The following is a 15344-nucleotide window of genomic DNA, read 5'->3' as shown; positions in this document are numbered from 1 at the left end:
TCTAAGCATGTCTTCCATCGTCTGGATTGTCCTTTCGCTTTGCCCGTCTGTTTGAGGATGATAAGTTGTGCTTAATTTTAACTTGGTTCCCATTGCTTTTTGGAAACTTGACCAAAAATGAGAAGTAAAACGGCTATCTCTATCGGAAACAACTGATAAAGGAATGCCATGTAAAGAAACGATTTCTTTTACATACAATTTGGCTAATTGTTCCATACTAAAGGTTTCCTTCATTGGTAAGAAATGAGCTGATTTGGTTAGCCTATCTACAATCACCCAGATTGTATCATTACCTTTTTCTTGTTTTGGGTAATTTGGTAACCAAATCCATTGTTATCAATTCCCATTTCCAGACTGGCATTTCTAATTGTTGTAACAATCCTGAGGGTTTCTGATGTTCAGCTTTAACTTGCGAGCAAGTTAGACATTTAAAAACATAGGCTGCTACATCCTTTTTCATTCCTATCCACCAGAAATTTTTCCTTAAATCCTGGTACATTTTATCACTTCCTGGATGCATCGTATATTTAGACTTATGAGCTTCTTCTAATATACGGTGACGTAAATTTCCTAATTTAGGTATCCACATTCTCTTTTTATGGAATCTCCAAATTCCATCTGTTCCTTGTTCTAATTCCTTAATCATTCCTTTTAATCTTTCAGTATCCTCCTTGATTACTGATTCTTGTGCTTTTCTAATCTGATCGTTTAAATCTACTTGTAGATTTAATTTAAGAGAACGTACCCTTTTTGGCTTTTCGTGATACTTTCGACTTAAAGCATCAGCCACCACATTGGCTTTTCCTGCATGATACTGGATATCACAATCATAATCACTAAGTAACTCCATCCATCGTCTTTGCCTCATATTCAGTTCTTTTTGCGCGAAGACATATCTTAAACTTTTATGATCTGTAAAAACGGTAAACTTACTACCATAAAGGTAATGTCTCCAAATCTTAAGGGCAAAAATTATAGCTCCTAATTCCAAATCATGGGTTGAATAATTTTCTTCATGACTCTTAAGTTGTCTGGAGGCATAAGCTATAACCTTTTGACGTTGCATTAATACACATCCATATCCTAACTTTGAAGCGTCACAAAAGACTACAAAGTCTTCATTTCCTTCTGGTAACGCTAATATGGGTGTATGGGTTAATCTTTGCTTAAGGATTCTAAAGGCTTCTTCTTGTTTTGGTCCCCATTCAAATTTAACAGATTTACAGGTTATCTTTGTTAAAGGGATGGCTATTCTAGAAAAATCTCGGATAAATCTTCTATAATAACCGGCCAATCCTAAGAAACTTCTAACCTCAGTTGGTGACTCTGGGGTTTTCCATTTGGTAATTGCCTCGATCTTTGTTGGATCTACATGAATTCCTTCATGGTTAACTAAATGTCTGAGGAATTGCACCTGTTCTAACCAAAATTCACACTTTGAAAACTTAGCATAAAGCTTTTCTTTTCTCAATAAACTTAAAAGTAATTGCAAATGCTTTGCATGCTCCTCTTTACTTTTAGAGTAAATTAGAATATCATCTATGAAGACAATTATGAATTTATCCAAATATGGCTTACATATTCGGTTCATCATGTCCATAAATGCAGCTGGGGCATTGGTTAAACCAAATGGCATGACAGTAAATTCATAATGACCATACCTCGTTCGGAATGCGGTTTTAGGAATGTCCTCTTCCTGTACCTTTAATTGATGATACCCTGATCTTAAATCGATTTTAGAGAAAAATCGAGCTCCCTGAAGTTGATCGAACAAATCATCGATCCTCGGTAATGGATACCGATTCTTAATCGTGACTTTGTTTAATTCACGGTAGTCAATGCACATACGCATTGATCCGTCCTTCTTTTTAACAAATAAAATCGGCGCTCCCCATGGCGATGAGCTTGGCTGTATGAATCCTTTCTCCAACAATTCGTCTAATTGTTTCTTCAGTTCCTGCATTTCAGCGGGTGCTAAACGATAAGGTGCTTTGGCAATCGGTGCTGTCCCTGGTAACAGATGGATTCTGAATTCAACTTCTCTATCTGGCGGTAGTCCTGGCAATTCTTCAGGAAAGACATCTGAAAATTGGGATACTACTGGAATATCTTTTAACTCTTTTCCTTTAGTGTTAGTGATTATAGAAATCAAATACACTATTGATCCTTTCCTTATATAACTTGCAGTTTTCATCACAGAGATGAATTTAGTGGATCTAGATGGTTTATCTCCTTTAATTGTGATCTTTTCACCTGTTGGTGATTTTACTTGAATTGACTTTTGATCACATAAGATATTGGCTTTATTGGCTATTAACCAATCCATTCCTAACACGACATCAGATCCTACCAGATTCATTGGGTAAAGGTTTGCAATAAATTTTTGATTAAAAATTTCTATTCTTGCTCCTTGCAAGATTTCAGAAATCTTAACGGTTTCTCCATTTGTTGTCTCTACTAGACATTCTTGTGGTAGTTTAGTTAATGATTGATTTAGGAGTTTGCAAAGTGAAGTATTAATAAAACTTTGGTTTGCACCAGAGTCAAATAATACTTTAGCAAAAATATCATTAACTAAAAACGTACCAGCAATGACGTCCGGAATTAGTCTAGCTTCATCTGCAGTTAGAACGAATGCTCTAGCATTTTTAGTGTTCTTGTTGTTTGCAGCTGGAGCTAACTTTGGACAGTTTGTCTTAATATGACCTTTTTCTCCACAGTTGTAGCAGAATCCATTACTGGATTTCTTCTTGCAATTCTCTTCCTTGTGTCCTGGGGCCTTGCAAAAATTACAATAAATAGAGCATCTTCCAGAATGCTTTTTCTTGCAGTTTCTGCAGTATGGTGTAGAGGTAGAACCTATATTCCTACGGTTGGAATTCCCCGAACAGAATTCTTGAGTAAGCCTTTGGGTTAGGTTTCTCCTCTGGTCTTCTTCTCTAGTTCTCACTAGTTCATCAGTCAAGGTATTGGCTAGTTCTACAGCTTCCTCTATGGTTTGGGGTCTAGCTGCCTTGACTACATGTCTAATCTCTCCAATTAATCCCCAGATGTAACGGGAGATTAACACTGGTTCAGGTGATGCAAGGGTAGGTACTATCCTAGCATATTCAAAGAATGTGGTAGTGTAACCCTTACTGTCTACCCCGACCATTCTAAGTTTCAGAAATTTATTTGCTATTTGTTCCTTTTCATTAGGAGGGCAGAATTTCCTTTCTACCATATTTTTGAATTCCTCCCATTCCATGTTATAAATTCTATCACTTCCTCTTGTCTGGAGAATAGTGTTCCACCATTCTAAGGCTGCGTTTTTAAACAGATTTGAAGCAAACATTATCTTATCTTCTTCAGCACACTTGCTTATTTTCAGAACGACCTCAGTTTTCTCTATCCAGCGTAGGGCTGCAATGGGTCCTTCATTGCCCGAGAATTCTATTGGTTTACAGGACCAGAATTCTTTGTAAGAACAACCATGTGGCATGGTTCTTCTTCTTTTGGGAATGGGCGCTTGAAGTACGGGTCCATTGTTCACGCTGTTTTCCAGTTCACTGGGTCGTTTACTGCTATGCTTACTTTTATTATTTGCTTCTTGAACTGTTTGAATAATAAATGGCATTGCATCTATAATTCCTTGTGCCACTATGTGTTGAACGGCACTATTATCCATTTGATTTCCATTGTTGTTTGGATTCTCATTAACCACGTTATTGTTACTCTGGTTATCGTTATTCAGATTATCCTGATTTTCCTCGTCGGCCATATGAATTTTACACAATTACCAAATATTAATATCACAAATAATATTTGAATATAGCCAATCACATGACACGCACTTTTAACCAAAAGCGTCGAGCATTGCGACTTTTACTCTATTTATATAGTATGCATCATCACACACTAGTACTGAAATTTAAATTACAATACCGACTGAAATGTAAAGCTACAATACTAATAGTAGGCATCCGTATTTTTTTTTTCTAACACATACACACATATATTATTTTATTATTATTATTACTACTACCGTTCCTGTCATCACATTCACTGATATGGATTCATCCAAAAATCCATATTACGCTCATCGTATTTCCATACGAGGCGGTCTCCCACCTGTCGCATTCTATCACTGCTTTCTAAAATTTCCTCCCCAAAAGTCCTAAGTTCTTGGACATTTTCTGCACTCATTGGGGGTGCAGGTTCTAGGACTGGGTTTGGAATTTGTGATGCGGGTTCCTGATACGGAGGCATAGGGGCCTTGTACGGGTATGGATTCTCTAAAATTTCCCTAACATATGCATCACTAATGTTGTAGGGATCTTGAGGATCTAACCCTGGGTAAACTCCTATGTTGGGTATTGGCACATTTTCCTGTATTGGGTTTTGTTGCACGTAGTCCCTAACATTGTCCCACCAGGGGTCATAGTTGTTTGGGTCTAGGGGATCTGGTGCAGGTACCCTAGGTATCTCCTCCGGGTTGTAATCAGGCATTTCTATCTGGTTTTCTACTTCCATGGGTTGGTCAGGATTTTGTGGTTGGGGTGCTAGCATTTGTTCCAGATTTGGGTCAGCAGCAGTGGTTGCTAAAATATGGATATTAGCGATACCCCTATTGAGCATATCCTGATTATAAGCATCAGTCTCTCTTTTTGCTGCGGCTAACACTCGCTGCTCCTGCAACTTTTTCATTCTTTTCCTACGCTCGTGCGCTCCCCTACTGAACAATCCCCTCTTTTTCTGAGGAAATGGCTCTTCAGACTGAGCCTTAAACACAAAGATTCCTTCTTCTGTGTCAGCAGAATACCCTGAGAGGGCAGGCTGAGAAGAGGAGGTGCCTTCGCTCCTAGGCGAACCAGACAGTTGACGATAGGCATCAGAAGGTCCTTGGTCGCTCATACTGTAAACTAACAAATAGTCAGATAACACATAGCAAGAAATACAATTATACACGTATTTCCATAATTTATTTCCTAACACTTTGAATTTTGATGTCAGCAGAACACTTCTGTGGCTGAATCAGTGGCATATCTCTGATACCACCTTCTGTCACAACCCCCGATCCCTAGTTCCCGGGAACGGGCGGCCGTGAGCCAGTTTCGGTGGTATCACGTTTATTTATCCAATTTGGCAGCGGAAATTTTCACCAGGATCGTAGTTAGGAAATATTTAATCAGAGTAAACCACCTCGTTTAATAATATTAAACATATGGGTAAAACCCAAGTTTTCAATACACACATTTTATAGGAATAAATCCTATTTATTTAATAAAAACATCCATTTTATCCTTAGGTAACTTTATTGCCACTTTTCCAAACCTTCAGTGTTGTCCAGCTGGCTTCTATTTGGCTTTCACATATTGTTACCTGAAACGCGTTTTAAAAACATTTTGTCAGTGAAAAATACTGGTGAGTGAATCCCATTTTAATGAAATTTAAATAAACCATTTTCACAGTGTACAGTTTTGAGGGCGCATCCGCAATTACATTTGTTTACAGGTAATACCAATTAACATCCATGGTACTGTCATCTGACTTATGGTCATGTTACTCCTCTCCCCAGGTGGTAACAAATTTTGTATACAAAACCCCAAATATACCATCATAATTGTACCCTTACAAATACTCAATAACTGTCTTTCACATGAAGAAATATTTAAGGTTTTGTAAAAACAGTTAACAAAAAGATTTACAAAAAGTGGATCAACTCACAAAAATGAGTATATAAAAAGAAGGATCACTCACATTGCTGTCTTAGGTTATTCTTTAGGGTTTCCTGGTGAATATCTATAAATTACACAAATGCACGTGTGTTAGTACAATAACCCTTTTTAACATTAGTAATACCCTCCCCGAGACGGCATTCCAACGACTACGTCGGGCAGAACCACGACAGCCGTTACGGAACCCTAGATCAATCGGGCAGCATATCTAATACGTCTCCAGGGGTTATAATACTTACATCGTAGCAGAACCTCGCTATTTTAGGGGGGGTATAATGCCCGGGTATAGTAACGCCACTACAGAAATTAAGAGAAAGAAAGAAATTTGAACGATCGGAAAGTGAAACTGATGCGTTCTATTTATAGTTGTGAAATCGAACTTCCTCGCGGCCCGCGTTAAATAAGGCCAGGCTTTACGCAGCCTGCGTCCACATGCGGTCAATGCGTAGCTTGGCCCGGTCATCGCATAGACTCGCCACGCATCGGACACGTGGCCACTCCGGGCTGTGCCAGATTTTAGGACGCTCGCGGCCCGCATAAACTTAAACGAACTTGTACGCGGCCCGCATGAGCTAAAGAATTCAGCGGAGTCCAGTTACATCCTAATGCGGCCCGCGTTAAGTTGAGGTGAGGTCATACGCGGCCCGCCTCAACTTAAGATTTACAGTTTTTAATTTATTTTATGTATTATATTCTACTTTGGGCTCGGTTTTCACATACGGAGTGCATATAAAAACATATTGAGACATTTTAAAATATATTAGGGTGTCGAAAATTTATGAGGGTGTCAGTTTTACCGAGGGTTGTTATAAGTTGGCTGTTAAATACTAGCACCGGAGGTGATGCAAAAAAGGGCAGAGTTGTACTCATTGACACTTTTATGATCTTGTAGCTTTAAAGGAACCCATTTGTAGCGAGTTTTAGAAAGTAAGACCAACTTCAGGTGGTCGAATCATTCTTGAATGTTTTTCCATAACTCGAGAGGGTCCTCGTCAGTAAGGTATTCCCACGTCAGGTCTTCATGAAGATGATGACGATGGAATGCCATAGCTTTAGCTTTTTTCTTGAAAGGAGGTTTTATTCCTATCAATGATCGTCTCCCCTACACTCTTTGCTTCTAGATGAGTTTTAGCATCAAGTGTCTATTAGAGATAGTTGTTACCCGAGATTTCAAGGGCTACGAATTCAAGCTTTGATATGTTCAACATTTTAGCCGAATTGTGTATAAAATGTATGTTGTATGAGAACTTCAGGTTCTTTTTAGTGAAAAGTACGGATTGTTTTTAAGAGTGCTCTATATATAATTGAAAAGAAATTTAAAATTTTAGTGAAAATATTGTATATCATTGAAAAGAAATTTAAAAATCTTAGTAAAAATATCGTATTGTGTAATAAGAACCGTAGATAATTATGGATGTAAGTATCAGAATGGGTAAACGAATGAGAACTGTATATAATTATGGGAATTAGTTGTGTGCATCTGTAGATGCGATTTGTAAGTTATAGATTGACTTTGATTATGATAATTTTCTTATTATCAAGAATTAAATTTTCACAATAAATAAAAATGATAATATTTGCATACTGTTGTAGTTGTATCTGAGTGCTGATTTAATATTTGATTACAATAAAATAATAAAAATAATACTATTAGTTATTTAGTATTGGTAACTTATTTAGTATTACTACTTCAAAATAATAATAATAAACACTAATAATAATAAGAATATAGCAATAGGTTGATGGATGACACTTGTGAAGAACACCTTTTGAAGCATATTTTTATTACTTAAGAAAATAATTCTATAATCTTCCCTATGTAGAGATTTTAGTATTAATGGGGGTTTTATCTTCCATCCGACAAGATGCGATTGACGAAAAAATCGACGGGATCCGGTAACACCCCAAATCAAGATGGAACCGGTAACGAGCGGTTAGTGCCACCAAGCCAATCGTCTCTATTTCGCATGAAGAACTAACAAAACGTAACCTCGGTGATAAACAAGGACCGGTTGGCGGTTGAATACAAGTGCCGGAGGAAGGTTTTCATGGCGGTAGTGATCGCCGGTTCATGAAGAAAAACATTAAGTTCTTGTTGGCGGATTAGCAAAATCGCCGGAGGAGGGAAGGTTTCCGGGTCAGTTGTTTTTTTATTTATGCTTTAGTGTCTTATGGGATTTTTTGTATTTAAGCGGTAGTGACCGCTGATTGAGTGAGAAAAAAGACATGTCTATTCTTTGATTGGGTGTGTGCAAGTGCATATTGATGCGCGTGTGGTGTTATAAGTTTTTATGTATATTTTTAGCTCTTTTAAACCACTTTAGTCAAGTTTTAAATTTATAAAACACGATATTTACTAACACCAAACACACATATGGGCAAGTGCACCCATCGTGAGCGTAGTATAGTGTTGGTAAGATACCGAGGTCATCCAAGGACACAAGAGCTTTTAATACCGGTTTATCCTCAACGTCTAATCAAATCAAAAGTTTAGAAAAAAGTTTTAGACTAGGAAATAAAAACTAAAATGCTAAAAACAAAAATAAAATAAAAACAGATAGACAAGATAAATCACTTGGATCCGACTCGCCTTTAGTGTAACCTTTGATTATTTCCGCACTTTTGCACTTTTTAAGAGATTATCTGAGTTATTGTAGTAAGGCCCTCTTTTGAAGGTGATGTTACCCTCAACCCAGTTGTTTGAGTCAGCAAGGATACAATCCTAAAGGGTTGGATTATTGAAAGATAATTAATTAAGTTATTAATGCGAAATGTGGTAGGCCCCTCTTTTGAAGGTGACGTTACCCTCGGCTAAGTAGTCTGAGTCAGCAGGGATACAGTCCTAAGTAGCCGGGTTAATATATTAATAGTAGTTTACATATGAGAGGATCAAGAAATTCGGACTCCCGCCATCCAATACAAGTGGGTATTGAATGAGATCCTACTAAGCTTGACACAGGTCCTTACAGGATCTATACACTGAACAAGGCAAGACTCTTACCAAACCATTCCCTTAACCCCCGACCAGGTAGCCAACATATCTCCATATAGACCGTGGAGATATGAATGGTGTAAATCTTTTATTTTATATAGACAGTAAAATAACGTCAAGACACCATGGACAAATGATAAGGAAGACTCACCTTCAACATAAGAAACTAGTTATTAAAATCATTAATACATAACCAAATAAAAAGTGCGAAAAGATTAAAAATAAAAAGTATTACACTAAATGCTTGTCTTCACCAAGTGATGTAACAGACTTAGGCAAACATGGCCTTTGATTGTCAAGAACTCTTACGATCAATCTTGGATCCCGAGACTACTACACACACTCTATGATGGATAATGGATGATGGTGGTGGATGATAGTGTTGTGGTGGTGGTGGAGTGTGGGTGAAGTGTGAGGGAGGTGGTTTGCCAAGGGATGGTTTGCAAATGAGCCAAGCACCCCTATTTATAGCCTGCACAGAAGCACGGACACGGCCCCGTGTCCACCCGTCTTCTCTTTCTTCATTAAATGCAGTTTGTCTGCATTAGTTGACCACGCCCCCGTGTCCGCTGGGCATGACCCCGTGTGCAGAAGCGTATCTGTACCATCAAGATTTCCCTAGATTCTGCGAATCTTAGAGTTGACCACGGCCCCGTGTCCGCTGGGCACGCCCCCGTGGTAGGTGATAGAAGCTTCTACAACTTTGTCTTTTCTACAGACACTTGGGCACGCCCCCGTGCTCATTGAGCATAGGGCGTGTTCAGCCTTCTGTTCTCTTATTTTTGCTTGGGAGGATGCTATCGAAGGGGTTGGGCATGCCACGTTTATTCCTTTTCTTGTATTTATGTTAAATTTAGCTGCCTTTTTACTTCTTTTGTTCATTTGAGCTCATTTAATCCTGAAAATACAAAAAGAAGAAAAAGCACACTTTTTCCAACATTAGTACTAAAAAAGGGTTAGTTTTATGCCACAATTGATGTAATTTATATGTTGCATTTTGCAGACATCAAATACCCCCACACTTGAATCTTTGTTTGTCCTCAAGCAAAACTCTTTATAATGTGGCTTTACACTCCCAAATGGAATAGGTAGAAGAGGAGGTTTTTGGACTTGTCATAGAGTGTCGGGATTCCAAGATTTTTATTAGGTTTTATTTTTATTTTTATTTTACTTACAATCCTATTCGTCGTGATTTATTTAGAACATTACATAAGATAAATTACTTATTTGGGCATAACATGCCTCTTTAAAATTCCATTTATATACAAGTTCACATACCTCACGGGGGATCACTCAACACTCGGCCGAATGTGTCTTTTAGTGAAACACTCGAGAGCGGCGTGGAACTTACTCCTACCATAAGCTTGCCAAGCAATCAATCCTCCTCCTTTTTAACTATATACCTTTGTAAATATCAAGAGGACTTTTGGGGGAACGGTGAGGCTTGGGTTAAAGGTAGGTGGTTGGGTTAGTGGTCAGTAGAAAAGGGCGAAAGGCGTAAAAAGCATCGGTTTTCGCAAGACTTTTATTTTTTTCCATAAATTTTATTTTAGTGAAGCAATTCTTTAAACAAAGTTCTTTTTGATGAACTTGTTTGTTTTATTTCTTGGCTTCATCATCATTTTTTTTTTTTTTTGATAAGAAGTCATAAGAAAAAACCGAGCTTTGTTACTAAAATAAAGGGTTTAAAATGAAAAAGGATTTTGGTAGGTAAAAGGGTATTTGTTTTGGGTTAAGAAATGAAAAAGTTTAGGCTCAAGGGGTTTAACTAGGGGGATTTTGGGTAGGTGGTAAAAAAAAAAGAAAAAAAAATTGCTGTTGAAATAAAAAGGGTTAGTCCTAATGCCTCCATCATTTACTTACTCAGGTTTAAGTTGGTAAGGACCGGCAATGTATCGTCATGGCAAGTTCTGGAGTCGTAAAAACCAAACGGCTATTCACACAAGAAACAAAAAATGAGCATTTAATTTAAAGATGTATATTTGTATGCTCAATAAAGGCTCAAAACTCACTTTTTGTGGGAATGGGTTTTTATGTGATCAAGTATATATAATCAAATTTTAACTAGATTTGTCATGTCGTTTCATAATTTTCTTATGTTGGTTCTTTTTATCACGACGTTATCGGTTGTAAATTTGTAAAAATATAACCTTTTTAAAACTTGTAATCCCCAAATTAAACCGAGACAAGTAAAAAAATGAAAAATTTTTGAAAAAATTTGGGGTGATTTGCGGTTACAATAGAGTTTTGTGTAAGGCTTGTGATTAGGACTTGCAAAAATTCAAGGTTTTAGCATCCCCCCGCACTTAAATTACACATTGTCCTTAATGTGTCCCAAAAATAATTTTTTAGGTTGATTGAATGTGTAAAAAGATGTGAAAAAGCAAAAATTTATGTTACTGGGCGTCTGGACACGGCCCCGTGGTGTCCGGGCACGACCCGGTGTTCAGATTGCTAGTAACAGAAAATAAAACAAAGTAACAGAAGGCTGTACACGGGGGCGTGTTCAGTGAGCACGCCCCGTGTCCAGGTACCTGAACTGGGCATTTTTCTGTAGATGGTTGAGCACGGGGCCGTGTTGGCGGGACACGGCCCATGCTGAACTTGCTGTAATAAAGAAAATTTAGCGGGAGGCCCTGTTTTTGTGCATGGGGTGCTGTTTCAAGTTTCACTTGGTATCCTTCACCATCCCGAGTGTGTTTTATCCCTGAAAATTAAAACTAAACTATAAAACATAAAAATTAATCTAAACTAAACTAAGGATAGTTCTGCGGAATGCCTCTGTGGTGCGCCACGTTTATAAGGGTCCTTGGCTAGACCTAAAGCCTGGTCATATACCCAAGTGGGATTTTTTGCATCCCATGTTGCACCGTCGGAGAGCATCATCCAAACTCGAGTCTATGACCTTCATGTAATTGACCGGGTCGTCGTCTTCTACTCTCTTTCCAACTCCAAACTTCATTTCCTTGTCCCCAATCCTCAATGTTAGTGTTCCACCATTCATGTCTACCACTGCTTGGGCCGTAGCTAGGAATGGCCTCCCTAAGATGAGTGGTACTTCGGTATCTTCCTCCATATCTAGTATAACAAAGTCGGCTGGGAAGACAAATTAGCCGACTTTGACCAGTAGATTTTCAGCGACACCTTGTGGATATTTGACGGACCTATCGGCGAGTTGTATGCTTATTTTTGTAGGGCTTGTTTTCCCTAGGCCGAGTCAGTTGAACATTGATGCGGGCATGAGGTTGATGCTAGCCCCGAGGTCGGCTAGTGCATTGCGAATGGGGGATTTCCCAATCGAACAAGGAATTGTGAAGCTTCCAAGGTCAATCTTCTTTTGCGGGAGTTTGTTGATTAGCAAGGCAGAGCATTCTTCACCTAAATTAACTAATTGCAATGATTCAATTTTCCTTTTATGAGTGAGGAAGTCTCTCATAAATTTTGAATATTTAGGCATTTGAGTTAGGACGTCGATAAATGGAATATTAACATGCAATCGTTTTAGCAAATTTCAAACTTTGCGAATTGCTCATTGGTCTTTTGGCGAATTAACCGACTGGGGTACGGAACCGGAGGATTCTTGGTGGGCTCTTGATTTGGTGGAGAAGCCGTCTCTTGTTGGAGTGTGGGTGGAGTTGTGGTTTGGCTAGATCGGCTCTTTTCAGTTGGAGGCAGTGGAGCTTCCTCGGGACCTACGGTACGGTTTCTCAATGTGATGAGATGTACTTGCGCTTTTGGGTTGGTTTCGGTATTACTTGGTAACGCGCCTTGTGGTCTCTCGAAGAAATTTTGAGCTAGTTGATTTAATTGTTTTTCAATGTTTTGAATACTAGCTTGTTGATATCTAAAATTCGATTCCAATTGTTGAAATCGATCCGAGTTTTTCTTTTCGGTGTCGGAGATGAGGCGAGATACGGTATCTTCAAGCCTTTCTCATCCCCCTTGTTGTTGAGAGAAATTTTGTGACTCGTTTCTTGGTTGTTGAAAGTTTGTTCGTTGGTTTAGATTTTGTTGGTTACTACTATTGCCGGGTTCTCTCCAACCAAGGTTAGGGTGGTTACGCCATCCTTGGTTGTAGGTACCAGTTGGAGGACCCGACGGCCTAGGTCTATTATCAATGTAGTTTACCGATTCTATTTGATTATCTACTTCTTTCATACTACTCCAATTTTCATGTGGTCCGCCACACCCCTCGCAAGCCATAACCGAGGCCGTTTTTGCCATTTCTAGCTTTTTGCTTTTTGAAGAAAGGGCCTCGATTTGAGCTTGTAAAGAAGTGCTTTCATCAACCTTATGGCGCCCGGGGCAATAGATTTATTGCCTTGGGGAGTGTGCCACTGAAAATTGGTTTGAGCAATTTCCTCAATTTGATTATATATTCCATTTGGGCGACGGTTACCTAAAAGTCCCCCGGAGCTAGAGTCAAGTGTCTGTCTTGTGTGTGGTAACAACCCATTATAGAAAGTGGATACTTGTTGCCATACCGCAAGACCGTGATGAGGACACTTTCTTAGTAGCTCCTTGAACCTTTCCCAAGTTTCATATAAGGATTTCCCATCCTCTTGTGAATATGTATTAATTTCAGTCATTAATTTAGCCGTTTTAGCAGGGGAAAATACTTATATAGAAATATTTGGGCTAGTTCGTCCCAGGTGTTTACCGAGCCAATTGGGAGGGTATTAAGCCAAGCCTTAGCTTGGTCTTTTAGTGAAAATGGAAACATTCGAAGGCGGATGGCGTCGTTTGATGCTCCATTGATCCGAAAGGTATCACATATTTCTAAGAAATTAGTAATATGTAGATGGGGATCCTCGTCCGCAAGCCCATGGAAGGTTGCGGAGTTTTGAAGCATTTGTATCAAATGCGGCCGAAGTTCGAAGTTGTTGGCTTCGACATTCGGTGCATTGATAGCGGCGCCGAGATTACCTACGGTGGGTCGTAGGTAATCCATGAGGGTACGTTGGTCCACCAGTGGAAGTGGGTCCCCCGAAACTTTCTCTTGGTTTTTAGCTTTAAGTCTTCTTCTTAGAAAGCGTTCGGGTTCGTCTAAGGGTTCTTTTATGTCTCTACTAGAACTGGAGCTCATACACTACGTGAAAAGTTCAGATGTGGCGCCTGGGTTCCAAGTCCTGCAATTAAAACAAAAAGAACGTTGGTCAGAAGCTTCACCACGGCCCCATGCTCAGATGAACACGGCCCGTGGTCGGAGATACAGTGATTGTTTTCCGGATCCCTGTTACTGGGGAGCTCGACACGACCCTGTGTTGCACCGACACAACCCCGTGCTCAACTCTCTATAACTCGGAGAATAAAAACTGCCAGTAACAATGTTGGGCACGGCCCATGTCCGACCAGGCGCGGCCCGTGCTGAGCTCTGCAGAAGCTGAAAAATTAAGAAAAAAATCCTAAAAAAATAGAAAAATAAGAAAAACGATTAGGCCGTTGATTCCTCACTTTCTTAAAATCCTTGTGTCCCCGGCAACGGCGCCAAAAACTTGGTGCGCGTGTGGTGTTATAGGTTTTTATGTATATTTTTAGCCCTTTTTAACCACTTTAGTCAAGTTTTAAATTTATAAAACACGATATTTACTAACACCAAACACACATATGGGCAAGTGCACCAATCGTGAGCGTAGTATAGGGTTGGTAAGATACCGAGGTCATCCAAGGACACAAGAGCCTTTAATACCGGTTTATCCTCAACGTCTAGTCAAATCAAAAGTTTAGAAAAAAGTTTTAAACTAGGAAATAAAAACTAAAATGGTGAAAATAAAAATAAAATAAAAACAAATAGACAAGATAAATCAGTTGGATCCGACTCGCCTTTAGTGTAACCTTTGATTATTTCCGCACTTTTGCACTTTTTAAGAGATTATCTTAGTTATTGTAGTAGGGCCCTCTTTTGAAGGTGACGTCACCCTCAACCCAGTAGTTTGAGTCAGCAAGGATACAATCCTAAAGGGTTGGATTATTGAAAGATAATTAATTAAGTTATTAATGCGAAATGTGGTAGGCCCCTCTTTTGAAAGTGACGTTACCCTCGGCTAAGTAGTCCGAGTCAGCAGGGATACAGTCCTAAGTAGCCGGGTTAATATATTAATAGTAGTTTACATATGAGGGGATCAAGAAATTCGGACTCCCGCCATCCAATACAAGTGGGTATTAAAGGAGATCCTACTAAGCTTGACCCAGTTCCTTGCAGGATCTATACACTGAACAAGGCAAGACTCTTACCAAACCATTCCCTTAACCCCCGACCAGGTAGCCAACATATCTCCATATAGACCGTGGAGATATGAACGGTGTAAATCTTTTATTTTATATAGACAATAAAATAACGACAAGACACCACGGACAAATGATAAGGAAGACTCACCTTCAACATAAGAAACTAGTTATTAAAGTCATTAATACATAACCAAATAAAAAGTGCGAAAAGATTAAAAATAAAAAGTATTACACTAAATGCTTGTCTTCACCAAGTGATGTAAGAGACTTAGGCAAACATGGCCTTTGATTGTCAAGAACTCTTACGATCAATCTTGGATCCCGAGACTACTACACACACTCTATGATGGATGATGAATGATGGTGGTGGATGATGGTGTTGTGGTGGTGGTGGAGTGTGGAGTGTG

The 15344-nt window shown here is 39.0% G+C and overlaps 1 non-coding gene across 1 annotated transcript; it reads left to right on the top strand.

Annotated features, from left to right (window-relative positions):
• Positions 1–13197: 13197 nt before the first annotated feature.
• On the top strand, positions 13198–13304 carry LOC118488546. The gene has a single exon (XR_004885090.1). It is a non-coding gene; the product is annotated as a small nucleolar RNA R71 (small nucleolar RNA).
• The last annotated feature ends 2040 nt before the right edge of the window (positions 13305–15344 follow it).

This window comes from Helianthus annuus, chromosome 16, assembly GCF_002127325.2.
Source record: "Helianthus annuus cultivar XRQ/B chromosome 16, HanXRQr2.0-SUNRISE, whole genome shotgun sequence".
In the NCBI taxonomy this organism is placed as follows: Eukaryota; Viridiplantae; Streptophyta; class Magnoliopsida; order Asterales; family Asteraceae; genus Helianthus; species Helianthus annuus.
This window is presented reverse-complemented; position numbering and strand designations above follow the sequence as displayed.